This window comes from Heliangelus exortis, chromosome 15, assembly GCF_036169615.1.
Source record: "Heliangelus exortis chromosome 15, bHelExo1.hap1, whole genome shotgun sequence".
In the NCBI taxonomy this organism is placed as follows: domain Eukaryota; kingdom Metazoa; phylum Chordata; class Aves; order Apodiformes; family Trochilidae; genus Heliangelus; species Heliangelus exortis.
The window spans coordinates 11900981-11913521 of NC_092436.1; the positions used below are offsets into that span (position 1 = coordinate 11900981).

The following is a 12541-nucleotide window of genomic DNA, read 5'->3' on the forward strand; positions in this document are numbered from 1 at the left end:
CCACAACAGCATGCAGCGGGACTGCAGGTCCTGTGGAACACAGACTGGAAGCTTGGTCCGTGGGAAATGGGGGCAGAGAGGTAAGATCTCACCTGAAAAACTCTGTCATCTTCAGGCACTATTTTGCAGAGAGCACTATTGAGAGATGCTGAACTCTGTGTGTGTGTGTGTGTGTGTGTGTTATGTAAGTATATATATAACCCCAGGTTTCATATAAATAAAATAAGCGTAGCAGAAACCTACAATAGATTTCCAGACAGGTTCTGGTATCTCTGTCACTGTAGTTTCAAAGGCAAGTTAGAACAGAGCTGTTGGCTGTGACAGGGTAGCGTCAATCCTGCCCGGAGCTGAGGAGGTTGTACCCCAGTTCTTTGCCCTCTGCAGCTCCCAGAGGCACAAGGCTTTGGAAGAAAACCCATTCCCGGCAGCACAGCAATGTCCACACTGCTCCTGGCCTGCTCTTCACCAAATCCTCACCACCAATTTCAGTACCTGGGTCATAGATTTTCTTGGATGTGGAAACAAGATATAGCCACTCTGATACAGGAAAGTTTATAGCTGTTACTGCAAAGAGTTAGCCTGGCATAAAGAAAAAAAAAATCACTGTTGTCTTGACAGGATTGCACTAGGGCAGGGCAATCTAGCAAACCCAGATTTCTCACCTTTTTTTAGGCAGTTACCTAAGAGGAGGAAGGGATGAAGGCTCTGAAAAGAGGAGTAATCATGATCCTTAGCTACTGTAGAAATTAGCTAATGCATGGAGAGCAAGCTGCAGCAATACCATGGGGAGCAGAGAGCACAACCTCCATCTTTCCCTCTAAAACTCCTTTCCTGCACAAAATTCTGGCTCCTAGCAGCCCAGTATCTGCCCATACTGCCCAGCTTGTCGCCTCTTGCCTCAGCAAAGCGTTCTGGGTGCCTTGCACTAGGCTAAACCACAGAGAAAGAAAGCATCAGTAGCCTGGGGCTGTTTCCTTGCTTGTTGCACAGTGTAGCAGCCTGAGAAAGCTGAGGTTAGCCTGATAGGATAGGCAATTTCACACTAATTACCTCAGATTTCCCCACAGCAGCCATCCTGGGTCTGCCTCCTCCCCTCAGCCCCCACAGCCACCCCGGGGCTGCCGCCTCCCCTCAGGCCCCGTCCCGCCAAGGCGGGGCCGTTCCTGTCAGGGCTGAGGCTGGGACGGGGCTGGTGGGACCCCCGAGAGCTCCCTCTTGGTGCCGGTTTTGCAGCAGAAACGAAGCCACCTCCGACTCTCCGAGCCCAGCTGCACGTACCGAGGTACAGAGCCAACCTATGTTTTTCCCCAGCGTTTTACTTGAGCCTTGAAGTGGCCCTGAAACCTCCGCCCCTCCATACACATCTTTTGCACAGAGCGCCTTAAGCAATAGCGTAGTTATTTAATGTTACTGCGCTTGGCTAGAGGGGGGAAAGAGTAGGATTGTGGTGCAGCTGGCTGGGTAATGAGTGGCGCAACACTGAGCAGATTGTTTTGTATGTCCCTAAACTGCATCTTCCCCCTGCAGCTGCACCTCCCTTGCAGTTCTTTCCTCACGGGGGGGGGGAGTTAAGCTTCCTCCAGGCACTGTCCTCATGGAGCCCCATCCCTGGGAACTGAAACTTCCCAAGCTCTGAATGTCAACCTGAGCCAAGCTTGGTAGTACTTGAGCTCTTTTAATGCTATGCTGTTCCTACAAAATTAATGAAACATTTGAATTATTCACTGTTCACTTTTATGGAGCAAGCGTGAGCAAAACCCGGGCTTTACATGGAATTTACATGGAGTTGAGTAGAGGTTTTTAGGTGCTGTTACTGCTGTTTAAGTCTTAAACAAAAGTCTTAAACAAAAGATTCTGTACTTCTGCCTTCTAGAGCTTCAGGTTTGAATTTAGATTAAAAATCTTGTGAGAGTATCAGGAATTCACACAGGCTGCAGAGACAGCTCTCAAAGCTGAGGAACCAGAAATACAGGAGTCTCAATCCTCTAATTTTGCATAAGGCAAAGATTTTTAAAACTTTCACCTAACAATTTTGAAACACTGTAATGTTAGTAAGGAATGTTTGCTGCCCTGAAAAATGACACAAAACAAAAGCAAAAAACAAGAACAACCACAAAAAACAAACAAACCCACAAAAAAAAAAAAAAAAACAAACCAAAAAACCACCAAAAAACCAACAACCCAACAACAAACCAAACAAAGCTCCTCCCCCCCCCGCCCTGCAATTCCTCGTATTTTATAACAATGTCATCTACAGCCCTGTGTTAAGGGCAAAACTGGAAGAGAGGCTCCTGTATTTCATATGAGAAAAAAGAATGTAAGCTATATTTCCCTCTCTTGTGTAGTTCACTGGTTTCTACATTAATTGCTAGCCTGTGGAGAAGAGTCATTATATCAGCTATGTGATTAAATACCAATATGACTACTACAGAGGCATAAAGTTTAGTACAACACACTAGATAATTCTCATTCTGCTGCCAAAAACTGAGCTGACATATTTTGAAATGCTGTTACCACAATGTGAAGTGATTTGTTATGTAGGAAGGATTATGTCAGTGTCTGTGTAAGGGCAGTGCTGCAAACCATTTTCTACTGTGAAAGTGTTTCTCTGTCTTAGGCTACCCTGAGATGTGGTATCTAACATAAATGAAGTATTTCAGCCACTTTTTGTTGCTAGAGCCAGGCTCTGAGACTCTGGAAGAATGATTCTCTGGATTGTTAAAAAGAAAAAAATTAAAAAATAAAAGCCTTTAAATTCCATTGAGCTTTTGTAAAACTTTGCATTGCAAATTAGGACATGATGTTGCTGTATTTTATTTCAGAAATTGTTAGAACATTTGAAACATTTTTTGAAATGAGATGCAGTTTCTGAGCTTTTGGCTCAGTTACATCACAAACTCCTTTCCTTCTCTGAAGTCCTAAAGCTGAACAAGCTTGGAGAAGCTTTGAGAACTAGAACAAACTAGAACTTCCATGGCAATCCTCAGAACTGAAGAATTCAAATATGGCTGGATTTATCATTTTTTTTTTCTCTGCAGTCACCCTTTCAGCAGTGGCACATGTATCCAAACAAAACCATAGGATATGTTTGTTTCATGTAAATAGAGATCATCTGCAGTAATGGTAATTTAATCTTGTGGGTGGGGATAAAGGGAAAAGTGGCATGTGCTTGCCTAGTGGAAGTGCCATGAAAATGTTTTAGGTATGTCAAGTCTTATCTTCCTTTTCTGCCAACCTTGTGTTCAAAGACTGAGGGATGTAAGGCAGCTGCTATAAAGCTGAATACAGGCTATGCCTGCTCACAGTCAAACTGATTTTTTCAGTAACAAACCCAGTTACAGTTGTCCAGGGTGGTGAGCTCTCTTTAGGGTAAAAGCAAGAGTAATTAAATAATCTTTTGAAGAAAAATTACGGACCTAAGTAGACACTGCTGTCCAAAAGCACAGAGGTGCATGGTAAAACTCAGTCCAATGAAAGTGCTTGGTCTTCGGGGGTTGCTTTGAATTTTGCTGCTTACAGCTACATCTATCTGTAATGGAAGAGACACCAGACTACAAGAGAAACAATTGCTTCTTCTCAGGTTTTGCTTGACCTCTGGGCTGTTTGGTTTTCTTGTATGCAAGGAGATGAGCTTTGATGACATACAGGTTATTCTTCCTGAAGTTAAGGAGTTGTGGCTTAGATTATTGAAGTGAGGAGACAGGACTCCTGAAACACTTAGATATAGATGTGCCCACATTTATTTCTTGGGGCAAATGCAGCAGCATTTTCACTGGTAGCAGCCAAAGCACTTATTCTTTGTAGCAGTCCTGGGGTGCTATGCATACTTCCAGTCATACTCATATATGACAACTAAGAGAAGACAAATCTGAGTGGCAGTTTTCATCTGTCTGTCCAGAAAAATAGATTATAGAAAATATGTGGATTTTCTAGCAAGTGGAATGTTTGGGTGCTACTCCTGATGTTATTTCCTCTTTTTCAGCCATTAGCACATCTTTCCTTGCCCCAAGTGAATCTAAGTTCCATCAATACAAGTTCAATACAATACATTTTGCCCCCTGTGCCCTTTAATCCTTTCTTCCCTTCTCTGTGATAAAGACAGCTATAGCCACAGTCTAAAACCAACAAAGCAAACAAGCCAAACTAGAGACCTTGGCTTTATAAGTTACGAAAGAATAATAATATAGGAGCCTCCACTCTCATGATTGTGCTGGAGTAATTATTGGACAGAGAATGGAAGGCAAAAGGAAGGCTGAGACATCACCTGGAAAACATAAAGCTTTAATATTATGGCTTTAAAAGGAGTTTTTGTGTGTAAGACTTGAGATTTGCTATGGAATTCTTTCAGAAGACTTATTTGGCTTTAATTAACAGGGTGGTATCTTGGTTAATGGCATTCTTTGAATTCTTCAGTGGCCGCGAAACTCTGTGGCCTTATTAAGGAAGAATATAGAGAAAAAAGAGCCACAGAAGACAAGCACGCTTTCCCAATTTCCCAAATCGAATGCTCCAAGCATACATGTTCATGGTTTTCAACTTTAAAATATATTGTTGATTCAAAGAACACAATGAATGTTTATGGAAATGCAGTGGCGCATTCAGGAGTGTAGCCAGTCTTCTCGGGTTGTGCATATGCTGTAACCAGCATCACTTTGAGCTGTGTTACATCTCTGTAGCTCCTCGTACACAGTCTTCAGCTAATCTGAGACTACTTTTTATAGGACTGTTTTAGCTAGAAGTACTTTATGCTTTTGTGAGTTTAACAAACAAATAAGTAGAGGATACTTCGAAGCCAGAATAAAAGTGCTGTGCTTGGAGAGGCAACAGTGACTCACCTCATAATTTCAACTAACTTAGCTACTTAAAAATACTTATTAGGACTTCAGTCTTGGTGAATGGAGAATATTTGGTGTGAAGCAGAGACCTGCCACTACAGAGTGTATGTATGTTATATTGTTTGTATATGTAAAGTACATGTATAGTAAGATACACTGACTCAGACTGGTGGTCCATCTAGCTCAGTATCCTGCTCTAACAGTGGCCATGCATGGACAAGCAAAGAGTACAAAGTCAATAGTCTCCTTAGAGATACAAAAGGAGTCTACATTCAGTATGCAAAATATTATGAACCTCCTAATAGTCCTCAATAAAGCTTGAACCAACTGCATGCTTAGCTGTCTCCCAGTTCCTGGTAATGCAAATAATGATATCATTCACAACTACAGTCCTCTGGAATTAACAGATTAATCTGATTATATGAATAAGAATCTCATGTTACCCCTAACAGTAACACATTTAGTATTTGCATGTGGTTTGAATGAAGATTGTCAAAGACATGCAAACTAGAGTTTGAGAAATAAATTTTCTAAATAGCTAGAGGTCTTGAAATATAAAAGGTGATACAGACTTGGTGTTCACTACCCCTCAAATTGCATTTAAATGTTTTTCAGTTTAACTTCCACCCAAACTTTCATAATCCCTTCAGAAAACCTTTTCAGACAGTTCATGGAGAGCTGTCAGTATCACAGTCCCTTAGCCCTCAGAAGCAAACTTGTATCACTCGTGAGATCTAGTTCTTACGCTGTGTATACATTCAAAATACACACTGTAAACTGAATAAATAGCTCTATAACAAACTCTAAGTGGTCACAGATGACTGTAACCTAAAAGGGGTCAAGCAAACTCTTTATTTTAAAAGATAAACACTATCTTCTATGCTTCGTAATTTCAAGACAGTTCAAAAAAATTTAGTGAAGGTAAACCCCACTGAGAGATAATAGCCTAAATGCTTAAAAATTGAATGGGTATTCAACAGTTATTTTTTTCCCTCCAGTACTATTTTAAACAATTGAGTTGGAAGTTTCTGGAATGCAATCCTATTGGAATCTGGTCCTAGAAGCAGAATTCAGAAGTTAATGTTAATACTTGAAAAACTCTGTCACATTCTATCAGGAAAGGTAGCATAAACAGAAAAAAAAATACATGTTTTTTTAAAAAGGAAAAATACAGTAACAAATTAAGCTTAAGTGTCTAAGGCCTTGTTTGGCTTGCTTGTCTCCCCATCTATACATTAAACCTAATAAGCAATCAGCGCTTCTACTGCCACCCTCATCCCCCTATTTTATGAAATATTGGCATTTACAAACCCACTGAAATAAAAAAAATTATGAAAGTCAAGTTATTATTAAACTCAAGTCAGTTAATTAGCGTCTGCATGGGAACACTGACTACAGGTACAAACCCAGTTATTTCAATAAAAAGACTATTCTTTTATCCTTGTAGCCAAATTAAGCCTGCTCCTTTATATGTCTTAAGACAGTCCTGTGTTGTGGCTATATTCTTCCTTTTCTGAAATAAGGCTGTAACTGATTTGCCAAATTGGGATTTTAGATACATTAAACATTTAAAACCCATAGTGATTGGCAAAAATAAGTTTCCTTTAAAATCCCATTCTTGGTTTTTAATTGAAAAATAAAGCAATACATAGCCTATTGAAATAAAATTTTTGTAGACAAACTTTGAAATGTGCTTTGAGATTTTCAGAATTCTGAACAGAATAAATTCATACATTCACTCCTAATTTAAAAACCACGCCAATTAAAATATTAGTCTTTTCTTTGATATCAGACTTCGTTCTCATAAACAGATAGTCTAGATATTCTCTCCTTGGGAGAACCATCACATAGAAAAAAAAAATCTTTTATTCTTAGTAACTGTTAGGATGGATTTTGCAGGTGTTGGAGAGTGACTGTAAAGCCATGAGCTCAGCAAAACAAAGGAGTGGTTATTTGATTGCGAAGCCTTCTTGAAACACAGTAAATACACTCTCATTATTAAGTGAGTATCTCATGTTTTATAGCACAAAGAGCCAATACATTCAGCCTGGCTGGGTTTCTGGGCATCTTTATCTTCCTTGAGTCAAGCTTCTTCTGGATGCTTCTCTTGTCATCTACATTTTTGTAGGTTGTGAGAGCAAGAGGTACCAATAAGCAAGATTAAAGAGAATATTGGGAAAGTAGCATTTATACCAATATGGTTTGTTATTGTGCATTTGGCCAGTAGCACTTCAGATTCCTTCACTGGGATTCAAAAACATGACTGCTGAAAGCTCTCCTCTCACATTCTTATGAACTTAATGAGACTGAACCCAGCTTTGCAAGGAAACAGACTGTGTGGATACTTCAGCTTTCACCTGTGTGTAAAGCTGCTAACATGGTTCCTGATGTTTTGCCAAGCTGCAGCCCATCTAAAAACTGTGTCTAGGAGGAATATGTCTGTTTGTAGTCTCAGCTTGGAGTGGAGTTGGCTTCTGATTACATCACTCTTGGTGAATTCCAGGTGGTATAGTATATGGCTCTAGAAGATGATGATGTTTTTTCTTGTTTAATTAATGAAGTTCTTCCTCAACTCCTTGTAGGAAAGGGAGAGATGCAGGAAAATATTTCCTTACTCAGAGCTCAGTAAGTTTCCAATTTGCTTGTCAAAACTTCAGGGTTGCTGTACTAAGAAGTTCTACGAGGTCAGGACACATTTGGGAAGCTAGAAGGGTCAAAGGCTTGGACAGTAACAGTAAAGTGAGAAAATCTGAATTTTGCTCCCTGACTTGGTTGCTTATTTTCTTTTGCAAGCCACTTCTCATCTCTTTTTTCTTAGATTAATGTGTTAGAGATGGCACTTTACTGATTGCTGTGTGTGTATCACAACAGGTTCCTTGTGTTTTTAGAGCAGAGTGAGAGATTCTGCTACAGTATCTACAAAATCAATAAATAAATATAGAATCTGATCTGTCTTTTAGCCATCACAAAGTTGGATTGTTTGGGCTCCTGTGTGCACATTCTTAGGAATTAGGTTTCAGGTGAAGGAATCACTTTCTCTCTTACAGCCTTCGGATGCTACTTTCGTATGGAACTTTCCAGTATCCTTTGCAACTTGCAAGATTGTTGTTGATTAAGACAAAAAATTTTGGGGTAATACCTGTGCATGCTGCAAATGATTTTTTAGTGCATGCTAAATATTGCTATGGTTAAGCTGAAATTAGGAACAGGCACAGTGCACCATGGTGCTATTTACTGTGAAGTGATTTAACAAATGTTTGAACAGCTGCTGCTAAGTAGACCCTGTAGATAAAAGTGTTGGAATCATGGAAGCTGGTGTTTTGGTTGTTTACAGTGGAAAAAGAATCAGTCAAATGATTTTATGCTTGGGTAGAAGACTCTGTTTAAACCACATAGGGAGTTAATGATAAAGTTTATGATAAAGTCTGTCAGTTTTGCATGTGTAGTGAGATGCACTTTTCTTCCAGGAAAGGTGATAAGGTTTTATAGTTATCATTTGTAGCAGAAAAACATCACCTCTGGAGGTAACACCATTTGGAGAGGTTCTGCTCTGAACTAACATTAGCTCGCCAATGATTTTTAGCAGTAATTTAGGAGAAAGAAATACAGTCTATATACTCTAATGAACGGTGTGAAATGAACAGCAGCATTCCTGGCATACCACAAACTCACCAAACAGGAAAAGAAAATAAGGCTAGAATATTTTAATGGGTTTTACTACTAAAAATGGAAACCAGATATCGATATCCCAAAGACCCCACTTGAACTTTCTGCTTGTGGTCTGACTTCTGATAAGAACTAAGATGAAAAGGAGAGATTTAACAGTGGACAGTCACTGTGGCAGTGGTCAGTCAGTCACAGGGGAGTCTGGGTCTTCTGCTCAGAGCAAAATGCATCAAATAAAGATCCTGAATTTTAGGACAGTAGAGAAATCTCCTGAAAGTCTGAGTGCTAATTTTGATGCCTGAGTTGGGTCTCTCTCAGTATCTGATTGCCATGACTCGGGCTGGCCAGAGAAGGGTTTAAAGGTTCAGTGGTGACAAGAATAATGCATTGATTGCAAGACCTGTACGGCTGTGGTCAGCAAATCTGAGTGTTTTGGAGGTCCATAGGGACAGTGATCATGCAATAATTCCATCCTCATCCTGTAGTATGTTCCTTTGTACTGCTGTTCCCACCAGGAAAGGCAAAGTAGAAGAGTCTTAGGAAAAGAGTTGTTTGCTTTGCTTTATCACAGGAGGGAGAGCTGAGATGTGATGAGAGGAGCTTGTAGGTTTTGTGCTGTGCTGCTTCTGATAGAAAAGGAATTAAACATCTGCAATGTAATGCTTTTTTATATTTTGGGTTTTTGTTCTGCCTCTCCTTATTGCACAACAACTGATCTGGCCTCCTTTTACAACAATGAAAAGATGTAGCAAAACATAAAGACTTTGTTACTTTAAGGAAAATGGCATACTGAGGGGTGCTCATGGCCTGACCTTACAAGAAAATCAATCCCTTCCAGGATTTCCAATCCAATTTCCAGGAGAGTAAAGAATGACTGAGGTACCTTTATTGCAAGGCATGGTATGTAACAATAAAACATTCAGTAAAGTTTATATTGCTGCTACCAAAACCAAGGCATGATATTTAAATTAACAAAACCTGCTTTTATGGGTGCACACTGTGATTTGAGTTATCAACAAAAAAAGAAGAGTTTATCAGGATTTTATTTCTTTGGAAGTCTAAAAGTTGTCAGATTGTGTACTGATAGCTGCAAGGGTGTTCCAGGGACCCAGCAACTTAAGAGTAAGATGAAGGAGTGGCTGTGCTTGTCAAGGCATTCTGATACAGCTCCACTGGGGATATGAAATGTCTTTATAGTTATTCTGTTTTGGAGGACAAGGCATCAGACCTTCATGCTTTGAGTTAATTGTGTTTATCTCGAAAGCCCTACAAAGGAAGATAGACAAGGTGGTCCCCATGCTTACTGCCCTGAAGGCAATGCCCTGCTGGAAGTCAAGGTCATCTTGAATGCAGTCAGTGCAAAAGCTTGTACTGCAGATCTCTTAATATCATCCCACTTATGTAGCTAAAACAATGTTTGAGTGCTTTTTTTTTGTTCCTCTTTTTTTGTCATGCAAGTAATTTTCAAATTGGAAACTTTGCGAGATTTTATCTTTGACTTTGGTTTTGAACATTTAATGTTGCCAATGCAACCTTTTCTATTTCATCTTTTTATGGTATCTAAGATAACATGTTTTAATGAACACGTGGTCTTTCTAATAAGTCACAAAACAGGTCACCTAGACAATCAGTAGAGAGAGAAATTGGTAATATTGAGGTGATGTACATGCCTTCATGAACTTCAATGGTATATTTCAATAATTCCTTCACTGATAGATAAAAGCTGCAGATAATGAATATGCCAGCAGGGAAAGATAAGAACTCACAGACTGAAAAAAATTCCAGTTTTCTTAATTATGATGATTATCTTTATTTAGACGTTGTCTGCTTTCCCAAGCCTGTTCTCAAACCAAGAAAAGAATCTTCACAATCATGTTTCTTCCCTGCAAAAATCCATAATGTTTAACTATATTACAAAAGCTCAGTGGGTAGCTGACTGAGGAAATACATCAGATTCCATCCAGAAATCCTTATTTCCTCAGTGAAAACACAGCCTTATTCTAGTTATAAAGTAGGCTTAAAAGAGGTGTAGACTTGGCACTTAGAAACGTGGTTTTATGCTGTACTTGGTAGTGGTTTATTACTTTCAAAAAGGCAGCATTTTGTTACTTTGAAGTTGCACAGCACCATGGAAGACAAACCAGCTGGGGGCTGCTTTCAGCACAGCACTAGGATTGCCTGTGGTTTTTTGGACTGACCTGGACAAGCTGCAGTTACTACAGCATCTATGTCCTCACAAATAATTTTTAGGGAGGGAGCTGAAACTCTAACAAAGGATTCTCAGATGCCAGGTCAGCTGTTCAGGAAAGCAATAAGGAAGGTTTGTGCAGTGGCTGAGCAGCTGCACAGCTGGGATGGTAGCAGAGGATGTCAGTAATGGAACTCTCTACCCATTCTGCATTCAGCTACCTCACCAAGACCACTGTTACTTTACATTTCTCTTCACCACCTGCTGCCTGATTCCCTGGCACTTTCCCCAGCAAATCCTGCAGTTTCCCTCACAGGGCTTCTCTAGCTCACAGCCAGCTGCTGTCTCAGTCTTTAATCTGTGCTATAAAGCAGGCCCATTTTCCAGGCAGTGTTTACTGAAAACACAGGAGCGTGCCTGGCTCCCTTACCCAGAGCTCCTCCTTTCTGCCCAGTCCTTGGCAGGCCCTGGCTATTGAGGTCAGGGCTTCAGGATCTCCCGCTGCCTCTGAGAGAACCTGGTGTGAAATCATCAGCCTGGAAGAGCATTAACCCTGACAGGTTTTCTATTGCTTCCTCTGAGGCTCACAGAATTCATTGCCTAGAGTTAGTCAAAGTGTTTGACAATAACTTGCCTGAAATCTTCATTAGAAATAAAGCCAGTGCACTGAAGAAAATATTTGGGATAGAACACAGTGCAAGATTAAGGCTTTCAGTGATATGAGTAATTTAAAAATGAAGAGTCTAAAAAAGCAGGGAAGAAGATATAAAGCTCAAAAACAAGTAATAAGGGATACTTATGACATTGATGTGGCACTGGAGAGCTGAAAAGACAGTATTAGGTCTTGCTGTAATGCTTAGTACTAGGAAATGTTCAAATCTTTAATGAAAAAGCACATTTGAAATTACTGCTTGTATTTGCTGCCATAGATTTATTATGGCTAAGACCCATATATTCTGTAGTTGCACTCATATTTCTGTAGGGAAGAACTGAGTTTTGGAAAAGGAGAAACCATCTGGTGCTGCCTTCAGCATCATTCTTGTCCTTACTTTCTTACAGCTAGGATTGTGGCAAGATAATTAGGGATTTTGCTTGAATAAAATATTTCTAGATTTCTTTGCAGCTTATTCTGAAATGACCTACTGGTTTCTATCTACCTTGACAGATGACCACCCTATTCCAGGGGTGGGCAGGTCTTTTTTCTTTGCTTTTTCATTACTGCATGACCAGACCATCAGCTGGTCTGACATGTCTCAAATGGCACCCATCATTAGCACATGTCATGCTGACTGTACTTGTTCACTTGCTTTCACCTGGAGCTTGAAGAGAGTAGAAAGCAAGTGTGCTATATGATTATTTTTTTTTCCTTGATAGCAGGTTCTTTTTTGCCTGGTGTGGTCACTAAAACTCCATGCACAGTTGAAACTGTGGAGTTATATGCAGTCTGTGAAATGCACAGTGAACATATTTTAAGAGACTTTCAGGAGCCTAACCTACTCTTGTTAAAGCCACTTGGCATCCCTGCACTTCAGTGGAATTTAGATAAGGTCTCAAGCCATATCTTACTCTCCTTGTTTCTCTGTGTGTCCTGAAATTTCAGTTATCTCCACTCATGACTAAAGATTGTGATAATGGCTTGAATTTTAACTCAGATAGGACTAAGACACTTCCATTCTCTCTAGTTATGTGTTTATTCAGTAATAAGCCCAACTTTAAAGCTCATGAGCTCATTCTTTGTTTCTTTAGATGCTTGGCATAGAGTTTAGGAGCAGAGATCTCAAATAGAGGTGAAGAGCCACAAGAGGGGTCAATCAGAAGAGCCAGGAGTCACTCCAAAGTCCCACAAGAATGC

At 40.0% G+C, this 12541-nt stretch overlaps 1 long non-coding RNA gene across 1 annotated transcript in view; it reads left to right on the top strand.

Moving 5' to 3' along the window:
• The first annotated feature begins 1191 nt into the window (after positions 1-1191).
• The window catches only part of LOC139802905 (uncharacterized), a 47692-nt gene continuing 36342 nt past the window's right edge, over positions 1192-12541 (top strand). Inside the window, exon 1 of the long non-coding RNA XR_011728812.1 lies at positions 1192-1282. This is a non-coding gene — a long non-coding RNA (uncharacterized lncRNA). The remainder of the gene's footprint in view (positions 1283-12541) is intronic.